The sequence below is a fragment of the Phyllobates terribilis genome, unplaced genomic scaffold (genome assembly GCF_046119375.1).
Source record: "Phyllobates terribilis strain yellow unplaced genomic scaffold, ASM4611937v1 Scaffold_10__3_contigs__length_209671492, whole genome shotgun sequence".
In the NCBI taxonomy this organism is placed as follows: Eukaryota; Metazoa; Chordata; class Amphibia; order Anura; family Dendrobatidae; genus Phyllobates; species Phyllobates terribilis.
This window is the reverse complement of record NW_027362770.1, coordinates 151,976,042-152,000,735: the sequence shown is the minus strand read 5'-3', so window position 1 is coordinate 152,000,735 and position 24,694 is coordinate 151,976,042. Positions and strand designations below refer to the sequence as shown.

The window sequence follows — 24,694 nt, the reverse complement described above, 5'->3', positions numbered from 1 at the left end:
AGTATAATGCACAGCCCATAGTCATCCATAGTAGTATAATGCACAGCCCACAGTCATCCATAGTAGTATAATGCACAGCCCATAGTCATCCATAGTAGTATAGTGCACAGCCCACAGTCATCCATAGTAGTATAATGCACAGCCCATAGTCATACATAGTAGTATAATGCACAGCCCATAGTCATACATAGTAGTATAATGCACAGCCCATAGTCATCCGTGTAATATAATGCACAGCCCATAGTCATACATGTAGTATAATGCACAGCCCATAGTCATACATAGTAGTATAGTGCACAGCCCATAGTCATACATAGTAGTATAATGCACAGTCCACAGTCATACATAGTAGTATAATGCACAGCCCATAGTCATACATAGTAGTATAATGCACAGCCCATAGTCATACATAGCAGTATAATGCACAGCCCATAGTCATACATAGTAGTATAATGCACAGCCCACAGTCATACATAGTAGTATAATGCACAGCCCACAGTCATACATAGTAGTATAATGCACAGCCCATAGTTATACATAGTAGTATAATGCACTGCCCATAGTCATACATAGTAGTATAATGCACAGCCCATAGTCATACATAGCAGTATAATGCACAGCCCATAGTCATAAATAGTAGTATAATGCACAACCCATAGTCATACATAGTAGTATAGTGCACAGCCCATAGTCATACATAGTAGTATAATGCACAGCCCATAGTCATACATAGCAGTATAATGCACAGCCCATAGTCATAAATAGTAGTATAATGCACAGCCCATAGTCATACATAGCAGTATAATGCACAGCCCATAGTCATAAATAGTAGTATAATGCACAACCCATAGTCATACATAGTAGTATAGTGCACAGCCCATAGTCATACATAGTAGTATAATGCACAGCCCATAGTCATACATAGTAGTATAATGCACAGCCCATAGTCATAAATAGTAGTATAATGCACAACCCATAGTCATACATAGTAGTATAATGCACTGCCCATAGTCATACATAGTAGTATAATGCACAGCCCATAGTCATACATAGCAGTATAATGCACAGCCCACAGTCATACATAGTAGTATAATGCACAGCCTATAGTCATAAATAGTAGTATAATGCACAACCCATAGTCATACATAGTAGTATAATGCACAGCCCATAGTTATACATAGTAGTATAATGCACTGCCCATAGTCATACATAGTAGTATAATGCACAGCCCATAGTCATACATAGCAGTATAATGCACAGCCCATAGTCATAAATAGTAGTATAATGCACAACCCATAGTCATACATAGTAGTATAGTGCACAGCCCATAGTCATACATAGTAGTATAGTGCACAGCCCATAGTCATACATAGTAGTATAATGCACAACCCATAGTCATACATAGTAGTATAATGCACAGCCCATAGTCATCCATAGTAGTATAATGCACAGCCCATAGTCATACATAGTAGTATAATGCACAGCCCATAGTCATACATAGTAATATAATGCACAGCCCACAGTCATACATAGTAGTATAATGCACAGCCCATAGTCATACATAGTAGTATAATGCACAGCCCACAGTCATCCATAGTAGTATAATGCACAGCCCATAGTCATACATAGTAGTATAATGCACAGCCCATAGTCATACATAGTAGTATAATGCACAGCCCATAGTCATACATAGTAGTATAATGCACAGCCCACAGTCATACATAGTAGTATAATGCACAGCCCATAGTCATACATAGTAGTATAATGCACAGCCCATAGTCATACATAGTAGTATAATGCACAGCCCACAGTCATCCATAGTAGTATAATGCACAGCCCATAGTCATACATAGTAGTATAATGCACAGCCCATAGTCATACATAGTAGTATAATGCACAGCCCATAGTCATACATAGTAGTATAATGCACAGCCCACAGTCATACATAGTAGTATAATGCACAGCCCACAGTCATACATAGTAGTATAATGCACAGCCCACAGTCATACATAGTAGTATAATGCACAGCCCATAGTCATACATAGCAGTATAATGCACAGCCCACAGTCATACATAGTAGTATAATGCACATCCCATAGTCATACATAGTAGTATAATGCACAGCCCATAGTCATACATAGTAGTATAATGCACAGCCCACAGTCATACATAGTAGTATAATGCACAGCCCATAGTCATACATAGTAGTATAATGCACAACCCATAGTCATACATAGTAGTATAGTGCACAGCCCATAGTCATACATAGTAGTATAATGCACAGCCCATAGTCATACATAGTAGTATAATGCACAGCCCATAGTCATACATAGTAGTATAATGCACAGCCCATAGTCATACATGGTAGTATAATGCACAGCCCATAGTCATCCGTGTAATATAATGCACAGCCCATAGTCATACATGTAGTATAATGCACAGCCCATAGTCATACATAGTATTATAGTGCACAGCCCATAGTCATCCGTGTAATATAATGCACAGCCCATAGTCATACATGTAGTATAATGTCAGCCCATAGTCATACATAGTAGTATAATGCACAGCCCATAGTCATACATAGTATTATAGTGCACAGCCCATAGTCATCCGTGTAATATAATGCACAGCCCATAGTCATACATGTAGTATAATGTCAGCCCATAGTCATACATAGTAGTATAATGCACAGCCCATAGTCATACATAGTATTATAGTGCACAGCCCATAGTCATCCGTGTAATATAATGCACAGCCCATAGTCATACATGTAGTATAATGCACAGCCCATAGTCATACATAGTAGTATAATGCACAGCCCATAGTCATACATAGTAGTATAATGCACAGCCCATAGTCATACATAGTAGTATAGTGCACAGCCCATAGTCATACATAGCAGTATAATGCACAGCCCATAGTCATCCGTGTAATATAATGCACAGCCCATAGTCATACATAGTAGTATAATGCACAGTCCATAGTCATCCATAGTAGTATAATGCACAGCCTATAGTCATACATAGTAGTATAATGCACAGTCCATAGTCATCCATAGTAGTATAATGCACAGCCTATAGTCATACATGTAGTATAATGCACAGCCCATAGTCATACATAGTATTATAATGCACAGCCCACAGTCATACATAATAGTATAATGCACAGCCCATAGTCATACATGTAGTATAATGCACAGCCCATAGTCATCCATAGTAGTATAATGCACAGCCTATAGTCATACATAGCAGTATAGTGCACAGCCCACAGTCATCCATAGTAGTATAATGCACAGCCCATAGTCATACATGTAGTATAATGCACAGCCCACAGTCATACATAGTATTATAATGCACAGCCCATAGTCATCCATAGTAGTATAGTGCACAGCCCATAGTCATACATAGTAGTATAATGCACATCCCATAGTCATACATAGTAGTATAGTGCACAGCCCATAGTCATACATAGTAGTATAATGCACATCCCATAGTCATACATAGTAGTATAATGCACAGCCCACAGTCATACATAGTAGTATAATGCACAGCCCATAGTCATCCATATAGTATAATGCACAGCCTATAGTCATACATAGTAGTATAATGCACAGTCCATAGTCATACATAGTAGTATAATGCACAGCCCACAGTCATACATAGTAGTATAATGCACAGCCCACAGTCATACATAGTAGTATAATGCACAGCCCACAGTCATACATAGTAGTATAATGCACAGCCCACAGTCATACATAGTAGTATAATGCACAGCCCACAGTCATACATAGTAGTATAATGCACAGTCCACAGTCATACATAGTAGTATAATGCACAGCCCACAGTCATACATAGTAGTATAATGCACAGCCCACAGTCATACATAGTAGTATAATGCACAGCCCATAGTCATACATAGTAGTATAATGCACAGCCCATAGTCATACATAGTAGTATAATGCACAGCCCACAGTCATACATAGTAGTATAATGCACAGCCCACAGTCATCCATGTAGTATAATGCACAGCCCATAGTCATACATAGTAGTATAATGCACATCCCATAGTCATCCATGTAGTATAATGCACAGCCCACAGTCATACATAGTAGTATAATGCACAGCCCATAGTCATACATAGTAGTATAATGCACAGCCCATAGTCATACATAGTAGTATAATGCACAGCCCACAGTCATACATAGTAGTATAATGCACATCCCATAGTCATACATAGTAGTATAATGCACAGCCCATAGTCATACATAGTAGTATAATGCACAGCCCATAGTCATACATAGTAGTATAATGCACAGCCCATAGTCATACATAGTAGTATAGTGCACAGCCCATAGTCATACATAGTAGTATAATGCACAGCCCACAGTCATACATAGTAGTATAATGCACAGCCCATAGTCATCCATATAGTATAATGCACAGCCTATAGTCATACATAGTAGTATAATGCACAGTCCATAGTCATACATAGTAGTATAATGCACAGCCCACAGTCATACATAGTAGTATAATGCACAGCCCACAGTCATACATAGTAGTATAATGCACAGCCCACAGTCATACATAGTAGTATAATGCACAGTCCATAGTCATACATAGTAGTATAATGCACAGTCCACAGTCATACATAGTAGTATAATGCACAGCCCACAGTCATACATAGTAGTATAATGCACAGCCCATAGTCATACATAGTAGTATAATGCACAGCCCATAGTCATCCATAGTAGTATAATGCACAGCCCATAGTCATACATAGTAGTATAATGCACAGCCCATAGTCATCCATAGTAGTATAATGCACAGCCCATAGTCATACATAGTAGTATAATGCACAGCCCATAGTCATACATAGTAGTATAATGCACAGTCCATAGTCATACATAGTAGTATAATGCACAGTCCATAGTCATACATAGTAGTATAATGCACAGTCCATAGTCATCCATGTAGTATAATGCACAGCCCACAGTCATACATAGTAGTATAATGCACAGTCCATAGTCATACATAGTAGTATAATGCACAGCCCACAGTCATACATAGTAGTATAATGCACAGTCCATAGTCATACATAGTAGTATAATGCACAGACCACAGTCATACATAGTAGTATAATGCACAGCCCACAGTCATACATAGTAGTATAATGCACAGCCCACAGTCATACATAGTAGTATAATGCACAGCCCACAGTCATACATAGTAGTATAATGCACAGTCCATAGTCATACATAGTAGTATAATGCACAGTCCATAGTCATACATAGTAGTATAATGCACAGTCCATAGTCATACATAGTAGTATAATGCACAGTCCATAGTCATACATAGTAGTATAATGCACAGCCCATAGTCATACATAGCAGTATAATGCACAGTCCATAGTCATACATAGTAGTATAATGCACAGTCCATAGTCATACATAGTAGTATAATGCACGTCCATAGTCATACATAGCAGTATAATGCACAGTCCATAGTCATACATAGTAGTATAATGCACAGTCCATAGTCATACATAGTAGTATAATGCACAGTCCATAGTCATACATAGCAGTATAATGCACAGTCCATAGTCATACATAGTAGTATAATGCACAGCCCATAGTCATACATAGTAGTATAATGCACAGCCCATAGTCATACATAGTAGTATAATGCACAGCCCATAGTCATACATAGTAGTATAATGCACAGCCCATAGTCATACATAGTAGTATAGTGCACAGTCCATAGTCATACATAGTAGTATAATGCACAGTCCATAGTCATACATAGTAGTATAATGCACAGTCCATAGTCATACATAGTAGTATAATGCACAGCCCATAGTCATACATAGTAGTATAATGCACAGCCCATAGTCATACATAGTAGTATAATGCACAGCCCATAGTCATACATAGTAGTATAATGCACAGCCCATAGTCATACATAGTAGTATAATGCACAGCCCATAGTCATACATAGTAGTATAATGCACAGTCCATAGTCATACATAGTAGTATAATGCACAGTCCATAGTCATACATAGTAGTATAATGCACAGTCCATAGTCATACATAGTAGTATAATGCACAGTCCATAGTCATACATAGTAGTATAATGCACAGTCCATAGTCATACATAGCAGTATAATGCACAGTCCATAGTCATACATAGTAGTATAATGCACAGCCCATAGTCATACATAGTAGTATAATGCACAGTCCATAGTCATACATAGTAGTATAATGCACAGCCCATAGTCATACATAGTAGTATAATGCACAGCCCATAGTCATACATAGTAGTATAATGCACAGCCCATAGTCATACATAGTAGTATAATGCACAGTCCATAGTCATACATAGTACTATAATGCACAGCCCATAGTCATACATAGTAGTATAGTGCACAGCCCATAGTCATCCATAGTAGTATAATGCACAGCCCATAGTCATACATAGTAGTATAATGCACAGCCCATAGTCATACATAGTAGTATAATGCACAGCCCATAGTCATACATAGTAGTATAATGCACAGCCCATAGTCATACATAGTAGTATAATGCACAGCCCATAGTCATACATAGTAGTATAATGCACAGCCCATAGTCATACATAGTAGTATAATGCACAGTCCATAGTCATACATAGTACTATAATGCACAGCCCATAGTCATACATAGTAGTATAGTGCACAGCCCATAGTCATCCATAGTAGTATAATGCACAGCCCACAGTCATCCATAGTAGTATAATGCACAGTCCATACTCATCCATAGTAGTATAATGCACAGCCCATAGTCATCCATAGTAGTATAATGCACAGCCAATAGTCATACATAGTAGTATAATGCACAGTCCATAGTCATACATAGTAGTATAATGCACAGCCCATAGTCATACATAGTAGTATAATGCACAGCCCATAGTCATACATAGTAGTATAATGCACAGCCCATAGTCATCCATAGTAGTATAATGCACAGCCCATAGTCATACATAGTAGTATAATGCACAGCCCATAGTCATCCATAGTAGTATAATGCACAGCCCACAGTCATACATAGTAGTATAATGCACAGTCCATACTCATCCATAGTAGTATAATGCACAGCCCATAGTCATCCATAGTAGTATAATGCACAGCCAATAGTCATACATAGTAGTATAATGCACAGTCCATAGTCATACATAGTAGTATAATGCACAGCCCATAGTCATACATAGTAGTATAATGCACAGCCCATAGTCATACATAGTAGTATAATGCACAGCCCATAGTCATACATAGTAGTATAATGCACAGTCCATAGTCATACATAGTAGTATAATGCACAGTCCATTGTCATACATAGTAGTATAATGCACAGCCCATAGTCATCCATAGTAGTATAATGCACAGCCCATAGTCATACATAGTAGTATAATGCACAGTCCATAGTCATACATAGTAGTATAATGCACAGCCAATAGTCATACATAGTAGTATAATGCACAGTCCATAGTCATACATAGTAGTATAGTGCACAGCCCATAGTCATACATAGTAGTATAATGCGCAGCCCATAGTCATCCATAGTAGTATAATGCACAGCCCATAGTCATACATAGTAGTATAATGCACAGCCCATAGTCATACATAGTAGTATAATGCACAGTCCATAGTCATACATAGTAGTATAGTGCACAGCCCATAGTCATACATAGTAGTATAGTGCACAGCCCATAGTCATACATAGTAGTATAGTGCACAGCCCATAGTCATCCATAGTAGTATAATGCACAGCCCATAGTCATCCATAGTAGTATAATGCACAGCCCATAGTCATACATAGCAGTATAATGCACAGCCCATAGTCATACATAGTAGTATAATGCACAGCCCATAGTCATACATAGCAGTATAATGCACAGCCCATAGTCATACATAGTAGTATAATGCACAGACCATAGTCATACATAGTAGTATAATGCACAGCCCATAGTCATACATAGCAGTATAATGCACAGCCCATAGTCATACATAGCAGTATAATGCACAGCCCATAGTCATACATAGTAGTATAATGCACAGACCATAGTCATACATAGTAGTATAATGCACAGCCCATAGTCATACATAGCAGTATAATGCACAGCCCATAGTCATACATAGCAGTATAATGCACAGCCCATAGTCATACATAGTAGTATAATGCACAGCCCATAGTCATACATAGCAGTATAATGCACAGCCCATAGTCATACATAGCAGTATAATGCACAGCCCATAGTCATACATAGTAGTATAATGCACAGCCCATAGTCATACATAGTAGTATAATGCACAGCCTATAGTCATACATAGTAGTATAATGCACAGCCCACAGTCATACATTTATTAGTATGGCCACTGATTAAAAAGAAATACTCACTTTCCCTCCGCTACCCCGCCTCCCGACATCCTCTTGTGATGCCGGCAGTTGACTTCAGCGTGTGACAGTAGCACATGACATCACTTGGGGACCTGATAGGTGCCAAAATTATGATATGACTTCCTAAGTTACAGATATGTCCTTCATCACCTTTACTCTTGGCTTCACAGGAATGGCGGACTATAACCTGCTTTGAGAAAACTAAACCTATTTTTAAGATACTCTGTTGGAAGAAATGTATTCTATATGTGGTCACCTAGTGGTTGTGATAAGTTTTGCAGCCTATCTAAGGTTTTGCTTTATATAATTTTGGCAGCATATGGAATCTTCACTAGTAGTGTTGAGCTCGATGGAAGCTTTATAAATCTGTATGGAGTGAGCTCCCTTGGTAGTGGTAGCTGGTAGCTGCTCTGATGGTGTCATGGAAGGCAGAGCTAATGCTAAAACGCGCTCCTTAGCAATCATGTACGCTACCTCTTGATTTCCTAAACCTTCTGAACAGACTTTGTACATTCTTGTAAAAAAGGGAATTTGCCAAGTGAAAGCTTCCATGTTCACTTTCATGGTTTTTTTTAGTGCAAATTATTACATATGTACATACATACACACTGCACATACATACACATATATACACACACACTACACATACACATGTATATACACACTTACTGCACATACATACACATGGATACATTAACACACTGCACATGCATATACATATATACACTGTGTGCAGAATTATTAGGCGAGTTGTATTTTAGAGGATTATTTTTATTATTGATCAACAACTATGTTCTCAATCAACCCAAAAGACTCATAAATATCCAAGCTTAATATTTTTGGAAGTTGGAGTGTTTTTTTTTAGATTTGGCTATCTTAGGAGGATATCTGTGTGTGCAGGTAACTATTACTGTGCAGAATTATTAGGCAACTTAATAAAAACTAAATATAATCCCATCTCACTTGTTTATTTTCACCAGGTAAACCAATATCAGTGCACAAAATTTAGAAATAAACATTTCTGACATGCAAAAACAAAAATCCAAAAAATTAGTGATCAATATAGCCACCTTTCTTTATGATGACACTGAACAGCCTTCCATCCATAGATTCTGTCAGTTGCTTGATCTGTTTTCGATCAACATGGCGTGCAGCAGCCACCACAGCCTCCCAGACACTGTTCCGAGAGGTGTACTGTTTTCCCTCCCTGTAGATCTCACATTTTATGATGGACCATAGGTTCTCTATGGGGTTCAGATCAGGTGAACAAGGGGGCCATGTCATTATTTTTTCTTCTTTTAGACCTTTACTGGCCAGCCACGCTGTGGAGTAGTTGGATGCATGTGATGGAGCATTGTCTTGCATGAAAATCATGTTTTTCTTGAACGATATCAACTTCTTCCTGTACCACTGCTTGAGGAAGTTGTCTTCCAGAAACTGGCAGTAGGTCTGGGAGTTGAGCTTCACTCCATCCTCAACCCGAAAAGGTCCCACAAGTTCATCTTTGGTGATACCAGCTCATACCAGTACCCCACCTCCACCTTGCTGGCGTCTGAGTCGGAGTGGAGCTCTCTGCCCTTTACTGATCCAGCCTCTGGCCCATCCATCTGGCCCATCAAAAGTCACTCTCATTTTATCAGTCCATAAAACCTTTGAAAAATCAGTCTTAAGATATTTCTTGTCCCATTCTTGACGTTTTATCTTATGTTTCTTGTTCAAAGGTGGTCGTTTTTCAGCCTTCCTTACCTTGGCCATGTCCCTGAGTATCGCACACCTTGTGCTTTCTGATACTCCAGTAACGTTGCAGCTCTGAAATATGGTAAAACTGGTGGTGAATGGCTTCTTGGCAGCTTCACGCTTGATTTTCCTCAATTCATGGGCAGTCATTTTGCGCCTTTTTTGGCCAACATGCTTCTTGCGACCCTGTTGGCTATTTGCCATGAAACACTTGATTGTTCGGTGATCACGCTTCAAAAGTTTGGAAATTTCAAGACTGCTGCATCCCTCTGCAAGACATCTCACAATTTTGGATTTTTCAGAGCCCGTCAAATCTCTCTTCTGACCCATTTTGCCAAAGGAAAGGAAGTTGCCTAATAATTAAGCACACCTTATATAGGGTGTTGATGTCATTAGACAACACCCCTCCTCATTACAGAGATGCACATCACCAGATTTACTTAATTGGAAGTTGGCTCTCAAGCCTGTGCAGCTTGGAGTAGGACCACATGTATGAAAAGTATCATGTGATCAAAATACTCATTTGCCTAATAATTCTGCACACAGTGTACACACATATTGCACATACATACACATGTATACACACACATTGCACATACATACACATATATATACACACTACGCATACACATGTATATATATATACACACTGCACATACAGTACAGACCAAAAATTTGGACACACTTTCTCATTTAAAGAGGAAGGACGCAAACGAAACGCGCGTCGGGGTGAGTTGTCCACATACATAGCAGGAGCACAAGCTGAGCCAGCGTCCCAAGCCCTTACATTGGTATGAGGTAATTTAATCTATATACTATACACCAATTCAGCCATTCATTATCGATTCATTGTGGCATATCTTGATCTATTGGGTTTTATATTCAAATCTCTGTACCTTTCTATATATATTTTTCAATTTTGTTGCCATGAATACCTTTTGGTGTCCTCTACCTATTGTATGATTCATTAGCTGTCTTGTGACACATCCAGCCTCATATTGATACTTTTCTATCCTATATATTTATGCATATTATTTGGCTAATTGTGCCTTTAAATAAAAGGATGTGATCATTTAGACAGTCTGATTAACTGTCAGTCTGATATATTCTGACACCTCTATACTCATATGCATATATACATCTATGTGCTAGTAATTGATTTGGGTTTTGCTAATCGCTTTGGTTACTCATATATATATTATATATTTTTTAGTTTACTTGTGCTATGTAGTGGATGTTCTTTTCTGTGCCACCACATATTATGTTTCAATAAAGGTTTCTCTTTTAAATATGGCCGGTTTGTCGGACAATCATTATAGGGTTTTGCTTTTTGTTATTATATTTCAAGCATACTCCAAATATCAGTCAGCTGAACACTTCTTCCCTTTCATTATACAGATCAGTGGGGGTCTCAGCCCCTATGATCCCAACCGAAGAACACCTCTATCATACCACTATAAACATATTATTATTTTTTTTAAGTGATGGGTACCTTTTAACAGTCTTTGTTGGAAGTACTTCCCCTTTAATCATCGGAACATCAGTAGTAGATTGTGCATTGTTTGGTAAGTCGCTGCATTGTTTCCATTTCTTGATGCCTGGACAGAAATTCTGCACTTGACTAATATAACTGACGAGCCCTGCTAAGAAATCTCCCTGCTATGTTATGGGCACATGAAAGTGAGTCTGATCTTCTCCTTTGAACATTTGCATTTCGCTGTGGTGGGTCCGATATAGGAATGTATTATTTCACCATCGGATAATCCAATCACCCCCTGTAATCTGCAGAGCCTTCAGAGCGGGGCCATCATTGGTGACTGCAGAGCATCAATTCTGTAAATCCCTTGTTTTATAAAAAGTGCAGGAAAAGTTGTTAAAAAACATTTAAAAGTATCAAAAAGTCCTTATACAAAGTCACAAGTGGACACGATAACAGGACTCACATTTTTCTGATATTTTGAAGACCCCAAAGTTAGTAAATTATAAGGTTTTAATGCATAGAAATCAATTTGCAGGGCCCGATCATTATACCCTTGCCGTCGGACAGGAACCCCGAGAACTGCCTCCTACTTTCCAACATCCACATTCAGTGTTGGACTGGGGTGCAAAGGGCCCACCACTAACCAACTCCAGGGCCCCACTTTTTACCTACATGCAAATGTGACATTATCCTCAATAAATCTGCTCATATAAGAGGGTGGTGGCCCATTCTTGCACAGGGGCGTCCCACCAGAGGATTCCCCTGTTCTCCGGTTGGCCAGTCCAAGCCTGTCAATAGCTCTTCCTTTGATTAGCTGGCCTGGCACGATGTCATCGTTGCAGCACATGTGACGTTGTGCCAGGCTGGGTAATCAAAAGAAGATCCATGGATATCGGGAAATAGGAGATGTTTCTTGGGACTCCTGTTTGTTGAGACTCCTGTACGTTGCTGATAGACCGGTTCCTACAAATCAATTTGCATTAACTCTGTTGAGCCCCATTCAATAGAATGACGCTGACCTGCAATTTCAGACACAGCACAAAAGGAAAGAGTGGCGCCGTTTCTCTTAAAAACATTTTTTTAAAGGGATTACACCCTTTCTGCAAGTCTTGGGTTATTTCTCCATCGGCTGTACCATTTGCAGCACTTGTGCCTACATGGATTTTCTGAACTCCCAATCCTCATTATTTTAGATTTCGCTGCTGGTCCCGAGACTTTCCATATTCTACGTGTTATATTAAGTGAATCATAGAGATACAACGTGGAAAGAAGAGATGTTAAGTAAATGGAGCCTTATAGAATTAGGAGTCGGAGTTCCACTTAATATGATATGTGACATTTACACAGCCGAGTCCCATATCTCTTCTCCTGATTTCATTACCTGCAAGAGACGTAATTATCTGCCTAAACTAATTCCCATTGTAATTATAGGTATAAAACAAGGTGATTGGACGATGCCGGGGCCTATAAATATCACATAGCAGTTTATTAAATTATCATGCTTTACTCGCTAGATAGAATATATAGTGTCTCTTTCAGGCAACAGTCCGGAATTTTTAATAGTGAACAGAAGATAACATGTAGAGTTCTGCAGAAGGACATCCTTGCCATAAATTTTAAATTGTGTAATTATATCTGCATCCACTAGAGGGAGCTCCCTGCAAATGGGTTTAATATTGAGTTTGTGAGCTCCCTGTAGTGATGGTTGCAGGCAACATAATTTTAAATTGTGAAATTATATCTTTCTTCACTAGGGGGAGCACACTGTTTAAGGGTTTAGTATTGAGATGTGAGCTCCCTCTAGTGTTGGTTTTTTTTCAACATAATTTTAAATTGGGAAATTATATCTTTCTTCACTAAGGTTCACTGTATACGGGTTTAACATTGAGTTTGTGAGCTCCCTCTAGTGGTGGTTGAAGGCAACAGAATTTTAAATTATGAAATTATATCAGCCTCCACTAGAGGGAGCTTACTGTATACATGTTTAACATTGAGTTTGTGAGCTCCCTCTTGAGTTGGCTTCATGCAACAGAATTTTAAATTGTGAAATTATATCAGCCTCCACTAGAGGGAGCTTACTGTATACAGGTTTAACATTGAGTTTCTGAGCTCCCTCTAGTGGTGGTTAAAGGCAAAAGAATTTTAAATTGTGAAATTATATCTTTCTTCACTAGGTGGAGCACACTGTTTAAGGGTTTAGTATTGAGTCTGTGAGCTCCCTCTAGTGTTGGTTTTTATTCAACATTATTGTAAATTGGGAAATTATATCTTTCTTCACTAGGGTTCACTCTATATGGGTTTAACATTGAGTTTGTGAGCTCCCTCTAGTGGTGGTTGAAGGATACAGAATTTTAAATTATGAAATTATATCTGCCTCCACTAGAGGAAGCTCGCTGTATACGGGTTTAACATTGAGTTTGTGAGCTCCCTCTTGAGTTGGCTTCATGCAACAGAATTTGAAATTGTGAAATTAAATCTGCCTCCACTAAGAGAAGCTCACTGCATCAGGGTTTAATACTGAGTTTGTAAGCGCCTTCTAGTGTTGTCTGCAGACAAGATCATTTTAAATTGTGAAATTAAATCTTCTTCCACTAGGGGGAGCTCACTGTATTCGGGTTTAATATTGAGTTTGTGAGCTCCCTCTAGTGATGGTTGAAGGCAACAGAGTTTTAAGATGTCCACTAGGGGGAGCTCACTGTATAAGAGTTTAATATTGACTTTGTAAGCTCCCTCTAGTGATGGGTGAAGGCAACAGAATTTAAAATTATGAAATTATATCTTCTTCCACTAGAGGGAGCTCACTGTATACAGGTTTAATATTGAGTTTGTGAGCTCCCTCTAGTTGTTGCAAGCAACATAATTTTAAATTGTGAATTATATCTGTCTCCACTAGGGGGAGCTCACTGCATAGGGGTTTAATATTGATTTGTGAGCGCCTTCTAGTGTTGGTTGAAGGCAACAGAATTTTAATTTTTGAAATTATATCTGCCTCTACTAGGAGGAGCTCATTGCATTTGGGTTTAATATTGAGTTTGTGAGCTCCCTCTAGTGATGGTTGAAGGCAGCAAAATTTAAAATTGTGTAATTATATCTGCCTCCAGTAGAGGGAGCTCACTGCATATGGGTTTAATATTGAGTTTGTGAGCTCCCTCTAGTGTAGGTTTTTAGGCAGCAGAATTTTAAATTGAGAAATTATATCTTTCTTCATTGTGGGAGCACGCTGTATAAGGGTTTAATATTGAGTTTGTGAGCTCCCTCTAGTGATGGTTGAAAGCAACAGAATTTTAATTGTGAAATTATATCTACCATAGCTCACTACATATGGGTTTATTATTAAGTTTGTGAACTCCTTCAAGTGATGGTTTAAGGCAACAGAATTTTAAATTGTGAAATTATATCTACCTCCACTAGGAGGCGCTCACTACAAAAGGGTTTAATATTGAGTTTGTGAGCTCCCTCTAGTGTAGGTTTTTAGGCAACAGAATTTTAAATTGAGAAATTATACCTTTCTTCACTAGGAGGAGCACGCTGTATAAGGGTTTAATATTGGGTTTGTGAGCTCCCTCTAGTGATGGTTAAAGGCAACAGAATTTTAATTGTGAAATTATATCTACCATAGCTCACTACATACGGGTTTAATACTGAGTTTGTGAGCTCCTTCAAGTGATGGTTTAAGGCAAATTAAATTATATCTTCTTCTACTATGGGGAGTTCACTGTAAGGGTTTAATATTGAGCTTGTGAGCTCCCCCTAGTGGTGATTGCAGGCAATTCAGCTGTGTAAAGGAAAATAGGGAATTTAGAGATGGTTGCAGGCAACAGAATATTAAATTGTGAAATTGTATTCAACGCCACAAGGCCACAAGGGAGACCTCACTGCATATAGAGTTATTATTGTTTGTGAGCACCTCCTTGTGGATGTTTCAGGCAAACAGAATTTTAAATTGGTAAATTACATATCCCTCCACTAGATGGAGCTCACTAAATAAGGGTTTATTATTAGGTTTGTGAGCTTTCCGTAGTGGACTTTTTTATTTAGTGCAAAGACTATGGCCTTTATCAAGGGGGCGTGTCTCACAGGATCCTCGGGGGCGTGTCTTTTAGGCTTCTCTACACTATTCCCCTGTGACACACGCCCCCTTATATGGATCATAAAAAGGAATGGTCAATATAAAGGTCCATATCACTAGAACTGTATGGCGGATTTCAAAAAAACAAAAAGCAGAATACTCAGGGGAGCGGCAGGAATAAAATAGGGGCAAAACATCCCTCCTTCTCCAATGTTAATGTGCTGTGAGCTTCCCCAGGTAACATACCTGAATACTTACTGCTTAAACCATAGCAATCCACTGACTATTACTAACCCTATCCATACACATTATTTTGACCTGTGTATGTTATAGATGTGGGTGTCCAATTTGTAACCCCCAACCGTGACCCAAACCACAAAGCCAGTTGTGGCAGATTAATTGTGACCAATTATGATACGGCTGACCAATTATTTTGAATTGGCGCCATGTAATGCTACATCTCGCCTGTAGAGGTCACTTTGTATCACTTGTAATTCTTTTATGTAAGCTGTTGTGCTGTAATGTAATCATATGTCATGCCTCACATGAAATATGGAGTCACCTGCTGTGCTGGATGAAATGAAAATGATACTTCCAGCTTTTACTACATCTCTGCTCTGTCATGACCCGTGTTTCCGCTGACTTTAGGACTTTTATGATAATATATGATGATTTTTTCATTTTCTCTCTTTTCTAGAAAGAAAAAGAAAACAGACAAATCTCGGGGATTCAGTTTGCAAATTTCACGGTAAGTGGGACTGAGGGGTTCCGATTTTCCGAAGAAAAATCCACAAGTGTTAAATCAGGTCCTTAAGAGTTAGGCTGACCATACTCTACCAATGCCTCACAGCCACTGGAAATTGTTAAAGGGGTCTTCCGGGACATGGGATGGGGTGTTAGTTTAACGTATACTCCAGAACTAGACCTTTTTTGTTCCATAAGTAGCACCTCTCTTCTTGTCCATGGGATGTATCTGGCTTATCCAATGAAATGCAGTACCAGAAACATCCCATGGACAAGAGTGGCGCTGTCATCTTTGGTGTCCAGTTAGAGGGGCTGCAATGGAGGAGCATAGATATCAACCCACCTATGCAATGTTTGAGGGACCAATCCCCTTTCTTAAGCATGAGTGAAAAATTCTCATGTCAGATCTAGTCATCATCAAGTAGTTGAAAATGCCCATAAATAAAATTGATTAAAGGGGTTGGCCACTACTTTTTTATTTTTTATTGATGGTCTATCCTTGATGGACTATCCATTGGAGCTGCAATCAACTGATTGGTGTCCGTGCCGGGTGTTGGATCTTAAGGATAAGCCATCAATGTCAAAGTCTATTTTAGCTGAAAGGCTAAGTCGTACTTGTCCTTCTGCAGACAGGGCAGAGGGGAGAGGCTCCTGCTGCAGTCAGTTGTCCTACAGCAAGACACAAGAGGAGGAGGTGGGAGGAGCTGATCTCCTGAAGAACAAATAGAAGGTTTCTTCACATGTTTCTCAGCTTTAATTGTAAAATGAGACAAAATTGGATTAAAGAAAAGGAGATTACAAAATTGCAGGAAATATGTTTTTGTGCATTTTCTATGCTTAGTTCTTCTATTGGACCCCCAGGGAGATAAACTACAGGACAATTATTATTTTAATTCTTCAAACTGTGGAAACCAATGTAATGGTACCATGGTAACCAGAGCTCCAAATCTTCAGTACAAACCCAGGATTAAAGGATCCCTGTAATTTTTGACAACTTCATCATTTGATAAATAATATTGTAAATGGGTATCCTGCCATCTCTACAGGATGGGGATGGGTCTTTGTCTCTCTACAGGAAGTGGGGGCGGGTCTATGTCTCTCTACAGGAAGTGGGGGCGGGTCTATGTCACTCTACAGGAAGGGGGGGCGGGTCTATGTCTCTACAGGAAGTGGGGAGGGTCTGTGTCTCCACAGGAAATGGGGATGGGTCTATGTCTCTCTACAGGAAGTGGGGGTGGGTCTATGTCTCTCTACAGGAAGTGGGGGCGAGTCTATGTCTCTCTACAGGAAGTGGAGGTGGGTCTATGTCTCTCTACTGGAAGTGGGGGTCTATGTCTCTCTACAGGAAGTGGGGGCGGGTCGATGACTCTCTATAGGAAGTGGGGATGGGTCTTTGTCTCTACAGGAAGTGGGTGTGTTTTTTTGTCCTTTTGCAGAAAGTGTAGCAGGTCTTCTCTCTGTAGAAGAATTGTGATGGTTCTGTGCCTCTCAACAAGAAGCAAGAGGTTGGTATTTGTCTCTCTACAGGAAGTGGGGCTAAGTCATTGTCTCTCTGCAGGAAGTGGGGACAGGTCTTTGTCTCTCTACAGGAAGTGGGGACCGGTCTTTGTCTCTGTACAGGAAGTGGAGACAGGTCTATGTCTCTCTACAGGAAGTGGGGACAGGTCTTTGTCTCTCTACAGAAAGCAGTGGTGAGTCTTTGTCTCGTTACGGGAATGGGGGCTAATGTTTGTATCTCTATGGGAAGTGGGGGCACATCTTTGCCTTTTTAGAAGAAGTGGGAGTCAATCTTTGTGTCTATGGAAAGTGGGGACAAGTCTTTGTGTTTCTTTAAGAAGTGGCAATGAGTCTGTCTCTATGAAAAATGGAGGTGGGTCTTTATATCTCTAAAAGAAAGTAGGGCAAGTCCTTGTGTCTCAACCGGAAGTTGGGGCAGACCTTCGTCTCTCTACAGGAAGTGGGGGTGAGTCCTTGTGTTTCTACAGGAAGTGGGTGTGAGTTTTGTTTTTCTCTCTACTCCAGCCTTTCCGTTTTTTAAGTTGGCTTTCAATGCAGAGCTGGCCTTCTGGGAAGTGAGAGAAATTAAGTCCTAGCACCTGTAGTGCTGAAGAAGATTGGATGACAAATTACGGAGCATGCAAATCAGGCAATTCTTGGACATATTAGCGTGATATCAGCTCCAAAACCAGTTTTTACTGTGTCGAATAAGATCACCAGACCATGTTTTTCAACAAGTGTGTGAAAATACAGGTATCCTTTAAATGATTAAATTCTGCCTGCCTGTAATGGCCACTAGAGGGCATATACTGCATATTTAGATCATTGTATAAACAGCTCCCCCTAGTGGTTAGTGCAGGTTTATTTCACAGGCTTTATAAATAATATGCTGTAAGCTTCTCAGCACCCCCTAGTGGTTAGTGCACGTTTATTTCACAGGCTTTATAAATAATATGCAGTAAGCTCCTCAGCTCCCTCTGGTGGTTAGTGTAGGTTTATTTCAAAGATTTTTTAAACAATATGCTGTAAGCTCCTCAGCTTACCCTAGTGGTTAGTGCTGGTTTATTTCACAGGCTTTATAAATAACTAGATGGTGGCCCGATTCTAACGCATCGGGTATTCTAGCATATGTCTCCCGACCCTCCTTTATAATGCCCCATGCAGGAAGTCACATCCCCCGTATATAATACCCCATGCAGGATGTCACATCCCCCGCATATAATGCCCCATGCAGGATGTCACATCCCCCGTAGATAATACCCCATGCAGGAAGTCACATCCCCCGTATATAATACCCCATGCAGGAAGTCACATCCCCCGTATATAATACCCCATGCAGGATGTCACCTCTCCCCCTTATAATGCCCCATGTAGGATGTGAGCTCTCCCCCCATATAATGCCCCATGCATGATGTGACCTCTCCCCCCATATAATGTCCCATGCAAGATGTCACCTCTCCCCCATATAATGCCCCATGCAGGATGTGACCTCTCCCCCCATATAATGCCCCATGCAGGATGTCACCTCTCCCCCATTTAATGCCCCATGTAGGATGTCACCTCTCCCCCCCATATAATGCCCCATGCACCAAGTCATATCCCCTGTATATCCATCCCCCCAGAGTGCTCCATGCTGGTTCCCTATGGCCCCATACAAAAAAAAAAAATCCAATACTCACCTCCCTTCTCAGCTGCTTCTCTGGACTCCAGCGTAGCCCGCATGTTGACGCTGTGCGCTGTGACCGGTCAGGAGAGAGCGCGGTGTAAAGACGTCACCGCGTCCTCTGACCTGAGACGTCACAGAGCAACAGCGGAAGACACAGGAGCTGCTGCGGAGGCACGGGGAGGGGTAAGTATGACGCCGGGTGCCGGGGTCCTGATCGAGTGGGGGGAGGGACGGGAGGAGAGGGGAGGGACGGGAGGAGACGAGAGGAGAGGGGAGGAGAGGGGAGGGGAGAGGAGGGGAGGGGAGGGGTAAGTATGACGCCGGGTGCCGGGGTTCTGATCGAGCGGGGGGAGGGACGGGAGGAGAGGGGAGGGGAGGGGAGGGGAGAGGAGAGGAGAGGAGGGGAGAGGAGGGGAGGGGAGGGGTAAGTATGACGCCGGGTGCCGGTGTCCTGATCAAGCGGGGGGAGGGACGGGAGGAGAGGGGAGGGGAGAGGAGAGGAGGGGAGGGGAGTCACACTTGTCCTCTGGAGATGAGCGGCCGTAGCCGCTGATGTCCCGACGATAGCCGCATGTAGGTCAGCGGCGCCTGCGGTCGGGGGACTTATGCTGCGAGTAGCCGGCTGCATCTCCCGGCTGCATCGCCGCTGACCTCCGTGTCGCACATGAGCCGCTAACAGCCGCCATGTTTTTCAGAAATGCTGCATCGCTGATTGGCCGCGGCCGGACCAATCAGCGACCCGGGATTTCCAGGACAGACAGACAGACAGAAAAACAGACAGACAGATAGACAGACAGACAGACAGACGGGATAAGACAATTATATAGTAGATATGCTGTAAGCTCCTCAACTCCCCTAGTGGTTAGTGCAGGTTTATTTCACAGGCTTTATAAATAATACGATGTAAGCTCCTCAGCTCCCCCTAGTGGTTAGTGCAGGTTTATTTTACAGGCTTTATAAATAATACGCTGTAAGCTCCTCAGCTCCCCCTAGTGGTTAGTGCAGGTTTATTTAATAGTTTTTGAAACAATATGCTGGAAGCTCCTCAGCTCCCCCTAGTGGTTAGTGCTGGATAATTTCATAGACTTTAATTTTGGGACTAAAGGCTCATTTTACTTTATTGAAAAACCCTTTTCAGAGCGAGATCATTAGTATTTTGAACATGCCTCCTCCGTGATCGCTTCCCCAGTGTTATGTTAATGTTCTGGCATTATAACTTGTATATCTAGTAGTAAATGTCACAGACCTATCTCGGAGTTTCGCTTACATTTGTAGCTGTTCAGCCGAGAGGTTCACATACCTTGCATGCTGAATAAGCCGCTGTCACAATGGGAGCTGTGTCTGTGCTTTGTGTCTGCTAGGTTGTCATATCGGGGCTCGGTGTGTGACACATCGTCTGCGAGACTTCTGCGTGTGAAAATGACAAGTCAACAGCTCCATCTGCAGACCTCTCCGAACTTTGCCTAGAACAGCTCTGTGAATTAGGATATTCCATAGACAGTTTATAGGGAATTTATATCCAAATACTCATAAAATAAAAATTAAAAAATAAATATCCCTGTTCTTCATCAATTAATTCCTTGCGTTTCTTATTTTGTATGGTATTGAAATTAAAACTTAAGAAATGTATAAAGAAATCTTCTCTGTGTGGCTCATAACCTCAGCCATGTCCACCCTCCTTATCCTTACTGTTCTGTGTGGCTGTAAGAAAACTGACTGCAGCAGGAGCCTCTCCCCTTTGCTCTATCTACAGTAAGAGAAGAGCTTGATAAGCTCCACCTCCTAGGCTGAGTGGAAGGGGCTTTAGTCTGCCACCAGGTGAAGCTAGAATTGATCAGCAAGGAATAGAACCTTATTTTTTTGTCCAGGATTTCCACAGGACTGCCTGTTTCAGGATCATGCCGACTAATGAGGTTGTCTGGTTTCATCCCAGATTACTGATTCCTGTTGATCACCCTCCGATTGTTGGACATGTTTACACTCGCTTAGCCATGATTGCGATCATTATGGTTATTATCACCATCTTTAAAAGACACAAACCTGATAATGAATATTTAAAGGGATTGTTCACTGAAAACAAGTTATCATCTATCTATGGGATAGGTGATAAATTGCTGATCCATGAGGGTTTGACTGCTGGGATCCACACTGATCCCCAAATTTGGAGTGACAGGTCAGATGTCCAACCACCTACCCATTCATTCTCTATGGGGCTGCTGAAAAAAGCCGAGAGCATCGCTCGTCTACTCAGTTCGCGCATGTGCTCAAGTTTGCGCATGCGCATTGCTGCTGGGATAAAAACTGGGATAAAAGTTCCCCGTTCTTCCAATCCCATCCTGCATTGGATATGGATTGGTGATAATTTGTTTTCAGCAGACAACCCCTTTAAATTTTCATTATCAAGTTTGTGTTACTTAAAGGGCATCTTAAATGTGGTGATAATCTCCAGACTGTTTTCTAGGAGTGGGACTTTAAAGGGAACCTATCAGCAGTTATTGTAATCTTGTTATGTAATCTGAGAGCATCATGATGTAGGGGCTGAGACCCTGATTCCAGTGATGTCTCTCTTACTAGGTTGTGTGTTGTTGTTTCAATAAAATCGGTGTTTTATCAGCAAGAGATTATCACTATAGGACTAGGTGTCTCATGCATCCTAGTCCAACCATGCCCCCACCCACCAACAAAATAATTGCACCAAATATAAAAGGTCGATATCTCTGGAACCATATGTCAGATTTTAGAAAGGAAAAAAACTGAATATTCAGGGGAACAGTGGGAATAAAATAAGAGCAAAAATGGTTACTTTTTACCTGGTGACCGGTCTTCTTTAAAATTGGCAAAATCTGCACCTTCCAAATGCATTACTAAGCAGGAAGCAGCTCCTTTAGGTACAGAATTGGGAAAATATCATTTTTTTTGAACACTTTAACTTATAACAGATTTTTTCCTTAATTTGAGCCCTATGAGAACCTATGGACTTTCCATATGGAACCTTTTCTGTCTCTGCAACTTCACCAACCACCACTAGATGGCGCCTAAAACATATGTCACTTGTGTATGACATCCTGTTAGCGTCTTATGTTTGATGCTGTTACAAATAAGACTCCTTCCAATTATGATCGTGGATCCACATTCATCCCAATTAGGTTTCGTTAAAAAAAAAAAAGAGAGAATGGAAAAAAAAAAATATTCATACTGAATTGTAGCCTGAAAACCTCAGCAAGATTTTTTTTTTTTTTTTTGTTTATGTCTGCAAAAATGCCAGACTGGTGCAATACATCAGTTCTAAGTTAATGAAGCAAATCACAATTCATTTAATTTGCATGCAGAATTTGCAGTGAAGTTTCGGGACGATTGCCAGCTCTTGTAAACGCTTCAGCTGCCGCTCAGGCCGCTCGGCTCGTACTAATCATTAGATCATGAGGAATGCGCTGCGCTCCTATGTGATACAAGCAATGCACAGGCTATAATAAATTATCCATATACTGGGATCGTCCATGCCCGCCGTGCAGAATACTCAATGCGCTTTACTGTTGTGGTCCAGCATTACTATTTATGCTTCCTGATGTGGAAATTTCCCGTAATCTTAGGCTTCTGGGTAGATTTTACCTAGACTTGAAAGTATCGACCCAACATTAATGATCTCTGAAAGCTTCATTGTGGCTCATATGTCACCTCTGAGGTCATCTAGTGGTATAGATGGTCATGTAACATGTTTAGCCACATCCCAGTTGGTAAAATAGGAATTTTAAGCCCCGCCTGCAAGACCACCCAAAAATCTCGAAAGAACACACCCACTTTGGGTGGAATTTATGCAAACTAACCACTTTTTTTACCGGGACATTGCCAGCATTGCTTTCAAAAACTCAGCATAGTCCCAACCAGGCTTGGACTGGCCCACAGGAGGACAGGGGAATCCTCCGGTGGGCCACCACCCTCTTATATGAGCGACTCTCTTGCCACCATACATTTGGAGACAAGTTTAATCAGCCCAAGAGAACAAACGACAGGTGCAGTTAAGCTAAAGAATACCCCTATTTCGGGACTTTATGGCTCAGACCCTATAATTGCTTTTTTTGGCCTGTATTCAGGTTCTTAAAGTGGACCTGTCACCAGATCAAAAGTGTCCTGTTTTTGCTCATATTTTATTCCCGCTGCTCCCCTGTGTATTCTGTTTTTTGTTTCTTTAAAATGCACCATACGGTTCCTGAGATATGTGTCTTTTTATTTAGGTGGTCATTTTTATGGCCTTTAGCAGGAGGCTTGGCTTACAGGGTTCTCAGGGGGCGTGTCTTTAGGCTGCTTTGCAAGCCACACCCTCTTATTAAGACCTTAAAAATTAGCACCAAATAAAAAGGCCCGTATCTCTGGATCCATAGGGCGGACTGGAAAAAAACAAAAAACGGAAAACTCGGGGGAGTAGCGGGAATAAAATAAGAGCACAAACTGGACACTTTTGAACTGGTGATAAATCCTCTTTAAAAGTATTGTCCCATGTATATCCACAGGATAGATGATAGATGTATGATCACTAGGGGTCAAACCAATAAGACCAATGGTCCCAAAGTCCTCTGTGTTAATGGAATACTACTACTCACCCATTCACTGTCTATAGTAGTGATGGTCATACAATCTAATTACAATTCCATTCACACTGGAGAATTTTTATCCCTATTTTTAGGATTGGATGGAGTCTCAGCACTAGAGATCATACATTTATCATCTGTTTTGTGGATAGGTGATAAATGTTGGTTATGAGACAACACCTTTAAGTACCGCTGCCCCCTCTCTCTTAGCGTTAATGGGGGGGTCTCAGCACTGCCCCAACCATCACCACTAGAGATGAGCAAAATGTTATGTGCTACCTTGGTCCAGCATTAACTTTGGCATTCGTGGTATCTAGACCAGGGGAGTGGGAACATCCTCCGCCAGAATGCCGATATCTTGGGCTCCTCTTGCATCTTCTATGCTCCTAATCATTAGTTCTCACATGACATCAAGAAGTGCAACATGCACAAAGCCATGACGTTGAGGGACCTAGTAATCTCAAAAGGTGCCAAGGATTCCGGCTTT

The 24,694-nt window shown here is 40.8% G+C and overlaps 1 protein-coding gene across 2 annotated transcripts in view; it reads left to right on the top strand.

Annotated features, from left to right (window-relative positions):
- Positions 1–24,694, top strand: part of TSPAN9 (tetraspanin 9) — a 692,453-nt gene that overhangs the window by 78,765 nt on the left and 588,994 nt on the right. For both annotated transcript variants that reach the window (XM_073649938.1, XM_073649939.1), the window contains exon 2: positions 16,412–16,462. The gene's annotated coding sequence lies outside the window, so the exon portion shown is untranslated. The remainder of the gene's footprint in view (positions 1–16,411; positions 16,463–24,694) is intronic.